The sequence below is a fragment of the Gossypium hirsutum genome, chromosome D06 (assembly GCF_007990345.1).
Source record: "Gossypium hirsutum isolate 1008001.06 chromosome D06, Gossypium_hirsutum_v2.1, whole genome shotgun sequence".
Classification (NCBI taxonomy): Eukaryota; Viridiplantae; Streptophyta; class Magnoliopsida; order Malvales; family Malvaceae; genus Gossypium; species Gossypium hirsutum.
In genome coordinates this window covers 18,329,620-18,348,075 of record NC_053442.1, presented here as the reverse complement: position 1 = coordinate 18,348,075, position 18,456 = coordinate 18,329,620, and the positions used below count along the sequence as shown (strand labels likewise).

Sequence of the window (18,456 nt, the reverse complement as noted above, 5' to 3'; positions counted from 1 at the left end):
CTTCGAAACGGAGCAAACCCTGCTCAAAATCCTATCCTTATTGTTGATGATAGGGATAGAGCTCTAAGACAATATGTCGTGCCAGTGCTTCATGATTTTAATTCGGGTATTAGGAGACCCGAAATTGAGGCACAATAGTTCAAGCTGAAGCCAGTCATGTTCTAGATGCTTCAGACAGCGGGCCAATTTAGTAGAATGCCTACCGAAGATCCTCACCTGCACTTAAGACTGTTCATGTAGGTGAGTTATTCTTTCAAGTTAGCCGGAGTACCCGAAGATGCACTACGATTGAAGCTATTCCCATATTCGGTAAGAGACAGAGCTCGAGCCTGGTTGAACTCATTGCCACCAAATTCAATTTCCACATGGCAAGAGTTAGCAGAAAGATTCCTCATGAAGTATTTCCCGCCTAGCAAGAATGCTAAGTTGAGGAACGAAATCACTGCTTTCCAACAAATGGATGATGAGTTCTTGTATGAGGCATGGGAAAGGTACAAAGAATTATTACAGAAGTGCCCTCATCACGGAATCCCACATTGCATCCAACTTGAGATATTTTATAATGGTCTCAATGCTCACACGAGGATGGTAGTGGACGTTTCTACTAATGGTGCTCTCCTTTCTAAGTCTTACAATGAGGCTTATGAAATCATTGAGAGGATTGCCAATAACAATTATTAATGACCAACCAATCGAGCAGCGTCAGGAAGACGATTCGCTGGAATACATGAAGTAGGCGCTCTCACTTCACTCACATCTCAGGTATCCTCGATTTCCTCAATGCTTAAAAATTTTACCACTAATGGGTTTAATAGTTTTGCACCACAACCAGTGAATCAATTTGAAAATATAGCCTGTGTCTATTGTGAGGAAGGACATCTGTTCGAAGAATATCTTTTGAACCAAGAATCCGTTTATTACGTAGGTAACCAGAACCAAAACCGAGGAAGGTAAGGACTACAATCCAATTCCTATAACCCATCGTGGCGAAACCACCCTAATTTCTCCTGGAGTAACCAAAGGGCTAGACCCAGTAACACATACGCCCAACCTAGACCAGCCTAGCCACCTATTTTCACCCAACAAGTTCATAAACAACCTCAAGCTAAACCATCCAATGGCTTGGAAAACTTGTTGAAGGCATACATAGCCAAGAATGATGCCTTAATCCAAAGCCAAACAATTACATTGAAAAACCTAGAAAACCAAATGGGCCAGCTTGCAACTGAACTCAGAAGCCGACCACAAGGTGCTTTACCTAGTGATATGGAGAATCCGAGGAATTCAGGGAAGGAACATTGTAAAGCATTGACATTGAGGAGCGAAAAGACATTAAAGCCCAACACTATCGAAGTTGAAAATGAGCCAACTAATGCTCAAGGCTCAAAGGAAGTTCAACCGAGTGTTGAAATTTAAATTTCACCGGAACTTGAATCTATAAAATTTGATAAGGTAACTTCTAAACCAGCTAATTCTGATAAACTAACAACTCTACTAGATGCAGAATTGACATAAAAGACAAATCAACCAGTTCCAGTAAAGAATCCTCCACCACCTTACCCTCAAAGACTTCAGAAGTAGAAGCAGGAAGTTCAATTCAAGAAGTTCCTAAACGTACTCAAGCAACTTCATATCAACATTCCGTTGGTTGAAGCACTTGAACTAATGCTGAACTACGTCAAATTCATGAAGGATATCCTATCAAAAAAATAAAGACTTGGAGAATTTGAGACGATATCCCTGACAAAGGAATGAAGTGCATATCTTCAAGACAAACTACCCCCAAAGTTGAAGGATCCTGGATGTTTTACAATACCTTGCAACATTTGAGCTGCATATTGTGGTAAGGCACTATGTGATATTGGTGCGAGTATCAACTTGATGCCCATGTCAATATTTAGGAAGTTGGGGATAGGTGAAGTTAGACCTACTCGGTTACACTTCAATTTATTGGTACGTGTTGGTATGTATAGACAAATTTATTTTTTCTATTGACTTTGTTATTCTAGACTTTGAAGCAGACAAAGAAGTGTCAATCATCCTAGGAAGGCCTTTCCTAGCAATTGGAAGGACCCTTATTGATGTGCAGAAGGGCGACCTTACTATGTGTGTTCAGGACGATCAGGTAACATTTAATGTTTTTAAGTCTATGCAATTTCCTCACACAATTGATGATTGTTCTGTAGTGTCCGATTTAGACGAATTAATCATGAAAAAGGAACTCAAATATGTTGAGGACCTATTGCAACAAATTTTGACATCAGACCCTCCAAATGATGAAGAGCAGGATGAATACTTAGCTTTGCTAGAAGCTAATCAAAGGGGATTTAATCTGCAATCTCGTTTTGAATCTTTGTAGTTAGAGAATAGGGATTATGCCCAACCAAAATCGTCAATCGAGGAGTCTCCTAAATTAGAACTGAAGGTACTTCCTCACATTTAAAATATGTTTATTTAGGAAACGCTTCTACATTGCCTGTGATTGTTTCAGCGGAATTAACCATTGAGCAAGAAGAGAAAATCAGCCTAGTATTGAAACAATTCAAGAAGGCTATCAGATGGACCATAGCCGATATTTACGGCATTAGTCTGTCTGTATGCATGCACAAGATCATCCTGGAAGATGGCGAAAAAGGGATGATTGATGGACAATGAAGACTAAACCCCATCATAAAGGACATGGTACAGAAAGAAATTATCAAGTGGTTAGATGCGAGTATAATTTACCCCATCTCAGACAGTTCGTGGGTAAGTCCAATGCGTGCCAAAGAAAGAAGGTATTACAGTCATTGAAAACAAGAATAACGAGTTGATACCGACTAGAACGGTTACAGGATGGAGAATTTGCATCGATTATTGAAAGCTGAATAAGGTGACTAGGAAAGATCACTTTCTTTTGTCATTTTTGGACCAGATGCTGGATAGACTCACAGGGCGAGACTATTACTATTTTCTCAATGGATACTCGAGGTATAATCAGATTACGGTAGCACTAGAAGATCAACACAAGACAACACTCACCTACCCATATGGTACATTTGCATTTAGATGCATGTCATTTGGTTTATGTAATGTACCTGCTACATTTTAAAGATGTATGATGTCTATTTTTACTGATATGGTTGAGAAATACTTAGAAGTATTTATGGATGATTTTTCAGTATTTGGAGATACATATGATGATTGCCTAGCCAATCTAGACAAGGTACTAATGCGATTGGAAGAAACAAACCTCGTACTCAATTGGGAAAAGTGTCATTTCATGGTACGAGAAGGTATTGTTCTAGGGCATCAAATAACAAGACATGGAATCGAGGTAGATAAAGCAAAGGTAGATGTTATTGAGAAACTCCCACCTCCAATATCTGTAAAGAGTGTTAGGAGCTTTTTGGGCCACGTCGGTTTCTATCAAAGATTTATCAAGGACTTTTCCAAAATTGCTAAACCCTTATGCAAATTATTAGAGAAGGACACGACATTCAAATCTGATGAGGAATGCTTAAGAGCTTTTAAAGATTTGAAGAGTCGGTTAGTTTTGGCACCCAAAATCGTCACACCATACTAGGATCGCAAGTGACTTCACGATAAAAGCTGTCATGGGCCAGCGGAAGAACAAAGTTTTTCATCCCATCTACTACGCAAGTCGGACTCTGACAGGAGCTCAACTGAATTATACGGTAAAAAAGAAAGAGTTACTTGCTATTGTATTTGCTTTTGACAAGTTTCGATCCTATCTTGTAGGTACTAAAGTGACTGTCTATACAGACCATTCGATAATTAAGTATTTACTTGCCAAAAAAGAAGCTAAGCCGAGACTGATCTAATGGGTACTTCTACTTCAAGAGTTTGATCTAGAATTCAAGATCAAAAGGGAGTAGAAAACCAAGTAGCAGATCACTTGTCCAGATTGGAGCTGTAAGAAGGGAATTCTCCACTTATACCCATTCAGAAGACATTTCCAGATGAACACATATTGAAGGTAAATCAATGTCCATAATACCCCTTGGTTTGTTGATATTGCTAACTATTTAGATTGTGGTTTGATGCCGATTGATAAGACGTATAATCAAAAGAAAAAAAATTTCTTTACGATATGAAGTACTATTTCTGGGTGCAAATCAACTGATTAGGAGATGTGTGGTAGAAGATGAAGTACATAAGATTCTGTATCATTGCCATTTAACTTTGAGTGGGGGACACTTCGGAGGTACACATATTGTAGCCAAAGTATTACAAGCCAGATTCTTTTGGCCAACACTATTCAAAGACGCGTATGCTTACGTAAAGAGTTGTGATCGATGTCAAAGGGTTGGAAACGACACCAACAGAAATGAGATGCCCTGGACAAACATCATTGAGGTAGAGTTATTCGATGTTTGGGGTATTAACTTTCTTGATCCTTTCCCTCCGTCATTTGGTCACAAGTACATATTGGTAGCAGTAGACTACGTGTCTAAGTGGGTTGAGGCCGAGGCATATCTGACGAACGATGCTAACGTTGTGATGAAATTTTTGTAGAAGCATGTGTTCACAAGGTTTGGATCCCCAAGAGCTATCATCAGTGATGAAGGGTCCCATTTTTTTAACAAATGGTTGAAAAGGTTACTCGACAAACATGGAGTGAAGCACAAGGTTGCCACAACTTACCATCCGCAAACGAATGGGTAAGCTGAACTGGCAAACAAAGAGATCAAAGGCATACTCGAGAAGGTAGTTTGTCCAAACCGACGAGATTGGTCAAAAAGACTGGATGATGCCTAATGGGCCTACAGGATAGCATACAAGACACCTTTAGGGATGTCACCCTATAGGTTGGTCTTTGGGAAAGCCTATCATCTGCCCTTGGAGTTAGAACACAAAGTTTACTGGGCTCTCCAACAACTCAACTTGGATCTTAAGCTTGCTAAAGAGAAACGAATGCTCCAACTCAATGAGTTAGAAGAGTTCTGAATGTTCTCATATGGGAATGTCAAATTACTCAAGGAAAGACTTAAGAGATGGCATGACAAACACATTCAGGTTTGAGAATTTGAGGCAGGTCAGTAAGTCTTGTTATTCAATTCCAGATTAAGGTTCTTTCCAGGTAAGTTAAAATCACGTTGGTCCGGTCTATTTACAATTCACGAAGTTTACCCATATGGAATTGTCGAACTTCAAAGTAAAGGAGGTAATTTTCAAGTCAATGCTCAGCGCTTAAAACATTATTGGGGATATAAAATTGAACGGGATCAAATCTCATTCATTTTACCATATATTTATTTTTTCTTGTTTTTCTTTTTAAATAAATGATTTAGGGTATATTTTTGTGATTATTATGTTTAAATAAATTCGTCTAGGAGATTGGAACTTAAGCGGGATCGTTTGTGACCCCTCCAATCTTTCCTGGGAATTGATTTTAACATAATCTTTCGAGAAATTATTCCTTAAATGGAAAAATAAATTTTTAGTATTTCAAATAAAATGGTCAATTTTGATCCAAGTTTTAATTGCAACTCAATTTCAAATTTTCCTTAAGTCTAGGTACTTAATTGAATTATTTTTCAAAATTTGGTTGCTCTTTTTTGTAATATTAAAAATTAGATGTCTCTTTTTATAAATATTTTCAAAAGGCATCTAGAATGAATGTTTTTAATTTAATTTAATAAATAAGATGATAATCATTAATATATAATTATATCAATTATAATATATATTAATTATTATCAACTTCGCATAGAATTAGGATTAGTTTAAATTTGATCATAATTTATTTAATAAGTATTTAATTTTAATAAATTAATAGAAAATAATAATTTAATATGCATTATATTAATTATTAATTGTTGTTAACTCAATGTAGAATTAGAACTTGGAATATCTTAATTATTAATTTGTTCTAAGAATCCTAATTAAACTCCTACTCCTTTCACTATAAATTTCACCCGCCTTTGCCATTTCTTTCACTCATCCCTCCATCAATCCTAGCATCCAAAACCCACCAAGTACCGAATCACCTAGTGTCGTACTCTCTAGCTGTAATACCGTCTAGCTCCGCATGTCACCCTCACGCCTAGCAATAGCCCCATTCGGCCAGCAGCTCACACACGCACCAGTAGCTCACGCCGCTACTGCCGCTCGTGCTAGACCTGCACTAACGTACCCACTCATACGCACCAACACACCAGCCATGTTGTTTGCCCCACAGTGTCACCTGTTGTCTGCACATCTATTTACACCGCACCTTGCTACTCACACCAACACCCTTGCCTATCGTACTACACCATCAAGACACCCTACAACCATCCCTAAACCAACCCCTTTTTCTTTATATTTATTTTCTTTGAGTTTTTAATTTTTATAAAAAAGTCGCAAGACAAATTTTGCTCCTAAACTTTAATTTTATTTAATTATTTAATTTTCCAATTTATTAAATTATTAATATTTTATACTTATTAAATTTTTAAGAAAATATTTGTTTCCATCGTATGTTCAGGTTAATCATGCCTTGCAAGAGAACTCGTGCCTCTGTCCAAATTGACGAATCACAAAACAAATTCCACTGTGAAGAAGCCAAAGCAAGATACGAAAGCGTTTTCAATAACCAACAGATGCACCCAAAAAAAGGTTTTATGCTGAAAGAAAACAACTATATTGATTTCATGGCGCGCATTCAACAAATTGCAAAAGCTCTCAATTGGGAGTTATATTGTGATAAAAGACCTAGTGCAGATGAGGAGTTAGTTAGTAAATTTTACGCAAATTTGACCTCAAGCGAATTGACGAAAGTTTCTGTTTGCGGAATCAAGGTACCAATAACCTAAAATACTATTAATGAATTCTTTAAATTACCTGACTCCGAAGACGGTGAATATTCTTCCTTGATGAGCAATATTGAGTTTCCAAATCTGCAAGAAATTCTTAAGGAACTTACAGTTCCAAGTTCTAAGTGGACTATGTCAAAAGCAAGGAATTCACACTTGTCGTAGAGAATATTTGACACCACTAGTGTAACCCCCCAAAATTTCTAATTTTTTTATTGTGAAAATATGACACAAATATCTGTTAGCTTTAGTGGTTATGTGTTTTGAGAGTGTTTGGAAGGTCCCAAGTTCAAGCCTTTCCTTAGGAAATTTTTGGTATTTTGAATGAATTAGGTCTTACTCTTGTTTAGTATGCTTTTATTTGATTGTTGGGTAAATTACATCAGAATGGACTGCTGGTTTGGTGGTTAAATGGTGTGTTATTATGGTGGAGGTTTTGTGTTCGAATCCCTATGCAGGCAAGGGTATTATTTTTTTGCTCAGATTTTGGGATAGAGTTGTGTAATAAGGTGTTCTGAGTAGTGGATGTGTAGTGGGAATTAGGGGAGAAGATTAAGTGATTTTGGGGGTTATCGGGATTTTTTTTCCCATAACTGAATTTTGACTCTCTTTTCCAAAAAAATTATGTCGTCTATTCTTCTCCCTATCCTCTTTCCCAAATTCTCTAATTTTTCAATCTTTCTCTTCTTTTTCTTCTTCTTGATTTTTCTCTAATCCATTTATTTTCCTTCGTTTTCGCACGCGGTTAGTGCTCGCTTAGTTTCAGTAAGTGTTTCTATTTGTTTCTTTCATGAATCTCTTAATGACTGCAATGGTAATGTTTTTTCTCTACGATTTGGGCGTAGGGGGAGGCTCGGACTGGTGAATTTACTGTTCTCGTCATAACAATAGTTAAACGGAGGGTTATCGTTGGTGGTAAGTTGGGTTTCGGTTCGTTCTTGGTTGTCAATTCCCTTGTAAATCTGTTAAATTGATGTTGAGTGTCTTGATTATAAGCTTTGGAGTGCTCGAGGACTGTTTTAGCATCAAACAAAATCAAGTGTGTCCCGAAACGCAAAAAAAAAAAGAATTCGGTGAAAAGTCAAAATTGCTTGCTGTTTGGACAGCAACAGTAGGCTAACTTTGAAAAATCGCCATAAATTTTGGAAATTGAATTAGAGAATTAATAAAATATAGAATTAAATCTTATTGAGCCTAGTTTATCATAGAAGAAAAAGTGTAAGTAATGGAATTGTAAATCGTGAGGTATAATAAACTTTGTTAGACAAGGTCAGAATGAATTCAGATTCCCCTGTTCTGACTTTGGAAAATCATAAAAAATTGGAGAAAAATAATTAGGGGTTAAAATTTACATGTTTAAATTATTAATGAGTCTATTTTCAATATAAACAAATGTAAACATCATCCAAATTTTGTACAAAGAGATAATTAATTTTTAGCAAAGAAGGGACAAAGCTGTCAAATAGCAGAATAGGGGTAAGCTTGAAGATTTTACTGTACTTATTGGCTGAACCAAAAATTCTGAAAATTTTATGGTAGAAAGGTATTTGAGTTTAGTTTCAAAGACATGAAGCTGATTTTTATTCAGAATTCTGTATCTCAAGATATAAATAATTTAGTAACAGTGACTCAAGTAGACAGCTTTGAAGGAACATATAAGTAAATAGTGAAAATGTATATGAATAATCAACTAGCACAGGTTACATTAAAAAATGGATCACGTGGCCAAGGCTAATTTGGGTCGGGTGAGCCACATGGGTGTGTGAGCCCATTTTTTTGAAAAGTTCTGTAAGGTTGCACGGGTCTTCCAAGTTGACTGTGGACCTACTGTAGGGTTGGTAAGCTTTACTTAGACCCCTATATGTATGATTTGTCTGTCTGGTTTCTATACCGAGCATGACTTATGATATCTGAATGTATGTACTATTAATTGCATAATGGCATGACATATTTTGTATGTTGCATTGCATCGGGGTGGGTTGATGATATTTGGAGGAAGTCTCTGAAATGCTATTAAGCCTGTTATCTGGTAGCTCAACTTCTGATTATGTGCCGTATTTCGATACAGCATTGTGTGTAGGGATGGGTGGGTTGATTGAATCCATACATGGTGTGGAGGGTTAGACGGAGATGGTGTGTAGAGGATGGTGGGTAGGATTTTGATTTACTGTATCTACATTCTATATCTAATATGGGTCAAGGCTTTAATGTCTTTCTGAGACTGTATCTAAATGGGCTAACGCTAAAACTGATTCTGTGATGGGTACGGGACCCAGACTGTATCTAACTAAATTCTGTTGATTATCTGTATGCATGTTTTCTGTGGGGATTACACATTGAGTTTACGAAAACCCACCCTTTCTCTGTTTAATCTGTATAGGTAATCCCCAGACTTGATGGGTCGGTGCAACGGAGGACTCGATAGTGGCCACACGTAAATTTTAGACTATTTTCCGTTAATGCCTGGAATTTATTACTTATTTGGGGTTTTTTATGTATCTTCTGGACTATGGATTGGTTGGCTTTAAATTTGGGACTTTATACTGTTTTTATGGATTTTTTTTTAAAACTGAACTCTACAAAACACGGGTTTTTTTTAAAACTAAGGTTTTTCGTAAATAGAAACGATTTTCCTTAAATTAATTGGTTACAAAAGCTTCCGCTAAGAGATAAGTTTTAAAGCAAATCAACTAATTTTTTTTCGAATTAAATAAAAGCTAACTTACTATAACAGTTTTTAAACTCGATAATTTTGTCTTCAAATTCCTTCCATGTGACATCGCCAGATTCGACCATAACGTCTAGACCAGGTTTGGGGTGTTACAACTAGCGAAGGTATGGTTCTATTTCATTTGATTCAGCCTTATGCCTATTTCACATGGGACTACAATTTCATTAGAGCGAATGGTCTTATTATACTCAATTTTAACTGGAAATACCATTGATGTGGGAAAAATCATCTTGAGCAAAATACGGAATTGTGCCGCTAGACATTCTGGCACAGCTTACTTTCCCTTTACGATAACAATTTTGTGCTTGAAAGTTAAAATTCCTACAAACGTAAAGAAGACAGGTTATAGCCAGGGCACAATCACAAATTGGGACCTCTACCGAATAGCTGGAGACTTTTTCCACAATAACAAGTTGAAGAGAGTGAGGATCCCGAAGAAGAAGAAGAAGAAGAAGATCCCATAGAGATCGAACCAATGCAGTCAGCTGAAATCCCTGATAAGTCAGAACCAATGGAACTAGTAACCGAACTTGACGTCGCAACTTCAATGTTTAGGACTCAATCACCTCGCCCAGATCTTCGAGATGAGCTATTAAAGTTAATGGACATCATACAACATATGCAATGGTAGCAACAAGCTTACTAGAGATATTTAAAAATACGGGATGAATTAATGAGAAATGCTCTTATGAAAATATACAATGACCCGTTTATTTTTGTGCCTGAGTTTCCAGATTTCATATTTGAACCATGAAGCCATAAGTTAAACTTAATGATTACAGCTTAATCTTGAATAAGGGAATAAAATCAAATTGGTAAGGATTTAACATGTCTTTATTAGAAAGCATTTACTCTATTTTTGCTATCATAAGAATAATTGAGATTAATTTGAATGATATGTATACTTAAGTAGCGTAAATCTCAAATTTTTTGTTCTTGAGCATAAGTATATCAAATTCATAATTTTGGAAGAATGTTGTTCTGAAGGAATTTTTCAAAGGTGTTTTTGAAAAAATTCTTTCCAATTTGTGCATTACTCGGGATGAGCAATGAATTAAGTTTGGGGTGCGGAAACACGAAAATGTACACACTTTTCCATGCTCTTTTTCACTTAAATTCATGCAGTTTCGATAAAATTCTTGTCGAAAATTATTAACATTTTGAATATTAATTAATTTTATATCAAATTTTTATTAATTTTGATTATTTTTGACAGATATGCACAAAGGGTGAAAAACGGCTCGGCAGACACTACTAGAAGCGCAAAATCGAGAAGCAATTTTGAAGCATCAAGATGAAATAATTTTTCAGCCTAAGACGATCCAAATTATGTGGATAAATTCATAATATAATTTATTTTTATTTTAATCTAATTTAATTCAGGTTAAATAATTTATTATTAATTAATTATGAAAAGTGGCCCAGTTGAGCTGAACCGAGAAAATCGATGCAACCGAGCACTGGGCAGCCCAAAACCGTCCCACATGCTGACCCAATCAGCTTGTTTGGTTGATTATTTTTCTTTCAAAATAGCCCTTGAAGACTCTTTCAAATTGCATTCAAACCCCTCCACTATTTATGCCTTTCTAGATTTGCCCCTACCTTAAAATAGCAAGTTTGAAACCTTCAAACTTGCCACATGTGTGGCCGGCCATGGCGGGACTCTATGGCTGCTGATTTTTTCTAATTTTAGCAGCCTTCTCAACCTATAAATACCCCCTTGGCTGCTCAGTTCAAACATATCTCAAACCCATTCATTTATTCATTTCTCTCTCACTTTTCTCTCTTCATTCCCTTCCATCGTTCTTCATTTTTTTTCCCCATTCCCTTGCCGATTTCACCTCTTGAAAAAGATTTATTAAACCACCATATGGAGGAGCATTCAAGTGTTCATGAAAACCTCAGTTCAATAAGAACAAGCAAAGAATGAGGAGCAGAGCAAACTAGTCAAGCCTCGGAGAAACACCAGATTTGATTCTTGTTCCCTATCCTTTTAATTTTGTTGTCGTTATGATGAACATGTCTATGAATATTTGTGATGTTGATATGTTAATTTAATTAATATGGCTTAAATTTAATTTGTGTTAGGTTGATTGCATTTTTTCTACTTAATTTATTAAAATTGTGTTTGTGTTGTTATAGGCCTCGGTAAGATGTTTGATTAAGTAAAATCATGACTAAGTTATTCTTGCATTACAATTGTAAGGTAACTAATGAATTAATTATTTAAACGGATTGAAATTGTAATTAATTGACACGATACTTAATCAGTGCATGTTTAATCATCTAAGGTAGCTGAGGGTTAAATTAGCAACGGTATCTAACAATACATTAGTCTTGCATAACTTGAAAGATTATTGTGATTAAATTGTTTCAAGGTAGAAATATATTGTTACCTCGCGTAATCTTTTATGTGCTTATGAGATTGAATTAATTGTTTGAATTGGCATAGAGATATGTACAAGCGATTATTTTAATTTCATAAGTATGTATGTGCATTAACACATTTGCTTATTAAAATTTATTTAATCGGTTGAATTGACGTAGAGATATAGTCAAAAGATAAATGGATTTTGGTAGGTGAGTATGTTCATAAGTTAGAAAATTACCGAGTTGCCGTGAATTTATTCGTAACAACATGAACATGAGTTTAATTATTCTAAGTTAGGAAATGTAATTAATCTAACACAATTATGACATCTTGATTAAAATCATCTTTTGAGATCGTGCATTAGAACTTTTATTTTATTTTTATTTATTTTACTTTGTTAAGATCCTAGTTTTTAATCACCTCTTCAAATCAAAATATTTTTCTTCATCAAAGTGTTTTTAAAATTTCATTCATAAATAATTCTTTTCACAGTCCCTGTGGGTACAATAAATCGACATTTACTTGTCATTTTATTACTTGTTGCGATTGTGTACACTTGCACACTTCCGTCATTCTAAGATACTCTACTAGCAAGTCTTGTTCCTTTACTTCAGACGGATGCATATGGTAAAAGAATTATTAGAATGTTTTTTGTTTTCTCTTTTTGTATAAAATAAAACATAAATATTAAAAAGATATTTTAAGTTGTATGTGTTTAAAATTTTAATTAAAAAAATATCAAATTATTAAATATCAAATTAAAAATAATATACTTGTAATCCTTCAAAATTTTGGTTTTTGAAAACAATAAGTACATTGAATGTGAAAAAAGTATTTGGAAAAGAAGTATGAATAATGAATTCAATAAGGATTAAATTGAAAATTTTTTAAAGTTTGAGGATTAAAAGTGTAAATTTACCCTTTTAAGAAAAGAGAGAAATTTTAAGAAATCTTTTTTTGTGGATGTGACATGAAGACATACTGATATGTGAAGTTGGAAAATCAAAATATGGACTAAATTGAATAAAGTGGAAAAATACATAGAGTAAGTGCAATTTTCCCATTCTGTGGAGGCCTAGACGTAACTTTACCATTATTAATAGATTTTTGAAGACATAATAGTGGGATTAAAATTTCCATACAATGAGGTGCAAAGTGTCACATCCCAAAAACTGGGTTAGAAGAAACTGCGTTAGTGACACCATGAGTAATCACGTCCGGCTTTTGAGTTAAGATTATGAAAATTATGACAAGTGAATTGATTTGGTTTAGTGGTTAGGTGTAGTGTTTGTGTGTGAGAGGTCTAGTGTTTAAATCCCTTCCCTTGAATTTTTGCTACTTTTTGCCTAAACCTCTATATTTGAACTTCTAGTTTATAAATTATTTTCACTTGATCGTAGACAAGAATGAGCTTGTTGATTCAGTAGTAAGGCTTCATTTTATCATTTGATCTTGTGTTTGTGTCCCCTTATGTGCAAAATGAAAATTGTTTTTGTTTTGAGCTATGAGAGAATCTGGTGGGTGGTTAATTAGTGGGATATAGTGGGTTGTGGGTTGTGGTTAGTTATGAAATTATCTCTCCCACTTCCCACTCTCACATTCTTTTCTCCTACTTTCCCCCTTTTCTCTATTTTTTTCTCTCTTCTTCTTTCTTTTATTTTCTTTTCTCCTTCTTCTTTGATTTTTGCTTGATTCCATTCCATTTTTTGCTAGTGGTCGTTCATAGTGCAAGTTTCATTAAATTATCTTTTTATGATACTCTATTCTTAGTTCATTCTTTGATTAAGATGGAGTTCTGTTAGTATAATTTTCATTCTATGTTGTGATTAGTAATTTTGTGGTTCTTGGTTAGTCGATTTGGGTGGAAATCGAAGCCCTCCTACGGATTAAATTTGGGTTTGATCGTTGTTTTGAAGAAGTGCTTGAATTTGATATTAATGGTCTAAAAATTCGGTGCTAGGATGTCTTATGGTTGGGTTTTTTTTGGTTAGTTAATACAATTTATTAAACGAATGTAGGTATCGTGAGTTCCTAGCTATATGGTTGATCGTTTTCGCTATCAGGTGTGTAATTTTATCCCGAGACCTCATTTGAAACTCGAGAAAATCATGAAACTGGGTTGTTCTTCGAAACTTCCCAGAACCACACAGCCGTGTGAAATCATGCAGACAGTGTGGGTAGACCGGATGGACTACACGACCATGTGAAATCATGAAGACCGTGTGGACCATACGAGCTAATTTTTTGGGTCATGTGGGCCTTTTGGACCAACTTTGAGGCCCGATTAAGGGACTCAAAAATTGGGTCCGTGGGCATTATGTAGGCCCAGAAAAGCATAAGTTTCAGTAACCAAACATGGGTAAGTGTAGGGGGTTTGTTAAATAAGCTCTGATAAGTATAAAAATGTGTTATGTTTTACAATCAATAGGCACGTAAGTCAAGCATAAGTATTTTGTAAACCATGTATGTTTTACATATTCTATTATATGTTCTGATAAGCTATTCGATTCAACTATGTAAAATGATATGCTATGATCTGTAAAAAATATATATATGATTAGGTATGCATGTCATACCATTTATATGATATGTATGTGCGTTATTATGATTGTGTATGTGCATTGGGGTGGGTTTTGGATATGATAGAGGAAGTGATTTCTACCAATTTTACTGCAATTTTGGCGGTTAAACCGCAATACCTGTCTGGCAGCTCAACTGCACTATTATGAGTGGCATACCTCCACGCCCCAGTATGATTGGATGGATGGACTCTTATAGTCTTATTTGGTGTTATTGGTTGGACGGAGTTGGTGTGTAGCGGATGGAGGTAGGATCTTTGATTGCATTTGTATCTGAATATGAAATACATCTGATTATGTATAAGAGAATGTGTTTAAGATTTTGATTCTGAAATTAAGAATATCGTTTCAATATATGATTATGAAAATATGACATTTCGATCTGAAAAATGTTTCTAGATGTGACCTTCTGATATAGTTTTTGCATATGTGATTACTAAAAATAAAACTCTGTTTTTATTTTTGCAATTGTGCGGGTTGCAGTAAGAAAATTCTATACGTGGGTTAAATCACTCACTGAGCTTCTAGCTTACTCGTTTGTTTGATACATTTCAGGAATTAGGACTGGATGGTGTGTGGGAGCTCGGATTGGTCTTTGAAATAATATGGTTTGATTTATGTTAATTAAGATTTCTAGACATTTGGTTTTGGACTATGTTTTTTTGAATTTGGTTTCGTTTTTGGGTTTTGATTTGTTTGTCATTTTTTGGAAGTTTTAACGTAAACTGTAAAATCATACTAGCTAACAAATTAGAATTCGGTTTTCAAAACTAAAACAAGCTAAGGATTTTCCGCTGCAAATTTAAAATGGGTTTTATGCAAATTTATAACAAATGTTTTAAGATATTCCCAATTGACGAACTATACTCTTTCACTTATCAAGACCACAGTTTCCAAATTATCAACTCTAGAATTTCCATTGTAAAATTTTATTCAAAATTACAAGTTTTATAAAACTTTAATTTTTTGTTTTGTATCAAGTCACGTTTTGAAAAGTAAATATTTCAACGTATTATTGTAACTCTTCAGATTCGACTATAATGTCTAGGTTGGGTTTCGGGTGTTACACAAAAGAGAGAAATTATTGGCAATTAAGCATGAAATGTGTTGAAATGTGATTAGTTAATAAGATAAGGATGAAATTGAAAGAAAAAGAAAAATATAGAATTTTCTACACAACTGAAAGGCTGAATGGAAGCAGCTCGGGCCAAAAAATTAAAAAGGGAAAGAAAGAAAAGGAGAATAAAAGAAAAAAACGGAAAAAGAAAGAGAGAGAAAAAGAAAGGAAAATCTCTCATGCATTTTTCTTGAGTTTTTCCTTTAAACCATAGCTTAATTTCATATCATAGAGTGCTATGGAAATATTTTCAATCATGGGAACTACTTAGTTAAAGAAGAAAGTGAAGGAAAAGCTTAGGAAAGTGATGAGAAAGTCAAGGAGAAATATGTGATTTTATGGTTTTCCTAAGATTTTCATGTTACTTGGAAATGAAATCATGTATTGATTTTCATGTATTTATGTATGAAGAGAAATAAGTTGGCAAAGGAAAAAAGAAAGCTTTGAATTGAAAAGAGGGAGGTTAAGTTCAAGTGAAATGAATAGGTAAGTACTTAATTGAATTTATGTTTGCTTACTTAATTTAGATATTTAAGTATTTAAATTTAGTATGAAATAACTAAGTAAGATATTAATTTGAAAGTATAATATGATGAACGAAGTTTAGAAGTTATGTGATTAAGTTAAATTATTGTAATAGTTATGTTTAGAAGTAAGCTATGAATGTCAAAATTTATAAGTGAGTAAGAATGAAAGTGAATAAAATATTTATATTTGAATGTGTATAATGAATTTAATGGTAAACACATAAATAGAAATAAGTTACTAATGTGAGAGAGAAAAGAAAGTGCATGTGAAATTGAAATGAAATGTTTACATATACAAGCATTGAAAGGAAATTGAAAAGTTAGTAAATGATTATATATGAAGCTAAATGTCAAGGAACTAAAATGAATAAATGAAATGATACATGATATGGTTATGGTGTGATAAGGGGTTGGGGGTTCGGCTGGGAATAGGGTTGGTGAAACAGGGGCTATGGTAGGATATGTCATGTTTATGTTCTTTGGAACATGGTGTACAGGTTGGATATTAGATTTCTGTTACCAGAGTTCTGTTAAAGGTCAGGTGTTCTATTTTGGTTTAGGACTCTAGGAGTTATGTTATCGATATTCCGGTCGTGATCATGATCTGTAAAATATATAAGTAACATGTGACATGTAAATAAAAATTTATATGATATGATAAGCTATAAAGTGAAAATGTAAAATATTGTGAGAATATATAAAAGAAAAAATAATGAATTTAGTTTAATGATCTATAAAATTGAAAACTAAAATACATGAATTATGTAAGATAATGTTCATGATCTGTAAACGATAAAAATGATATATGACATGTAAATGACAATGTAAGAAATTATATGACCAAATAATATAAATTAATAATGAAATTAGCTAAATACTTTGTAAGTTTAATAGTAGGTTGCATGAAATAAGTAAGATTATGTTATTTCATACTATAAGTAGTTTATTAATTTGTTTTAATTTAAATAATTTAAATAATTTAAAATATGCTTAAATAAATGAATTGGTAAGATACTGAATTCAATTAGGTACTTACCAAGCTATTCACGTAGCTTAATGTGTTTATTTTAAACACATAGGTGAAAGAAAAAAGAAATGAAACTTCAAAGATTTTTCCTTCAGTTTGGATCGCATCACTCCTCAAGGTTCAAGTTTAAGCCCTTTGGTATATAAATTTTGAACCTTAGTTTGGCATGTGCTTATGTCACAGGCCACAGATCAAAGCTCATGACGATTGCATAAAGAGCATCCCATGGAGGTCAACCAATTAAAAGGGGCTTATTCGACTTACTTGAACTGGCCTGATTTGTGAAATATGTAGAGATGTCCGTCTACTTGAAGCCTTTGTGGCCTAGTGAAGCACTAGGGAAAAATTAGGGCTACCTTGGTAAATATGGAAAGTAATCTTAGAAGATTTGATTTTGTAATCTTAAAGGATTGAGCCAATCCTGTCACACCCTCATTTGGCGAGCTAGTACTATTTCGGGAGATTGTGCTAGCTAGATTGCCTAAGTCACGAGACTTAGATATGTTAGCATTGGTAAGCTTCCTGGTGAAGTATTTCACTGAACTTCACCGAGATTACGGAATCTCACTTCACGGATTGGTAAGTTTCTTGTTTTGAAGATAATCGTATTTGGCGAACTCTCCTACAAATAAGTTTGCCACCCGTGTTTTGTGTTGCCATAGATGAGAGTTTAGTGGGTAGTGGGACATGTTTAAGTAATCTAGAATCCTAATGGAGATAACATGTCTATAAATAGGACACCTGAGGAGCCTCGTAGGATGTGATTAATTAGAGGAAGCATGTGAGTATGATTACAGATTAGAGTTTAACCCTGAGTGGGATTTGGGTTAGAGATAACTATAAATAGGACAATCTGGTAGTGGAGAGAATATTTTTAATTCATTTTCTCTGCTAGCCTTCATTATCATCAAAGAAAACCAAAGGTGTTCTTCATCGCTAACGAAAGAGCTTTCTGGTCAAGCTTATAGAAGCTTTTTTCCTTAAGTTGTCTATTGATAAATTCTTAAATCCCTTTTTAAGTTTACCAAATAGAAAGAGTAGTTGCAAGAACTGTTTGTAGGGATTTCATTTGAATACTGGGTAGGAAGAAACTTCCACCCAAAAATTATTTGCATGTTCATCGAATCATGTTATTTCATTAAGTTTTGATTGTTTTTATATTTAAAGAATTTACTTGATTATTTTAGCCAAAGAAATGGGAGAAGGTCCCAGTGATAAAGGAAAATAACCCATTGAATAGGAAAACCTCTGAGTGAAGATTTATGGTGAGTTCCTTTGTGCCTCGAGTCTATTATCTGCATTAT

At 34.4% G+C, this 18,456-nt stretch overlaps 1 non-coding gene across 1 annotated transcript; it reads right to left on the bottom strand.

Annotated features, from left to right (window-relative positions):
- Positions 1-423: 423 nt before the first annotated feature.
- LOC121218740 (small nucleolar RNA R71) lies at positions 424-530 on the bottom strand. Its single transcript, XR_005915217.1, has one exon. It is a non-coding gene; the product is annotated as a small nucleolar RNA R71 (small nucleolar RNA).
- Between the last annotated feature and the right edge of the window lie 17,926 nt (positions 531-18,456).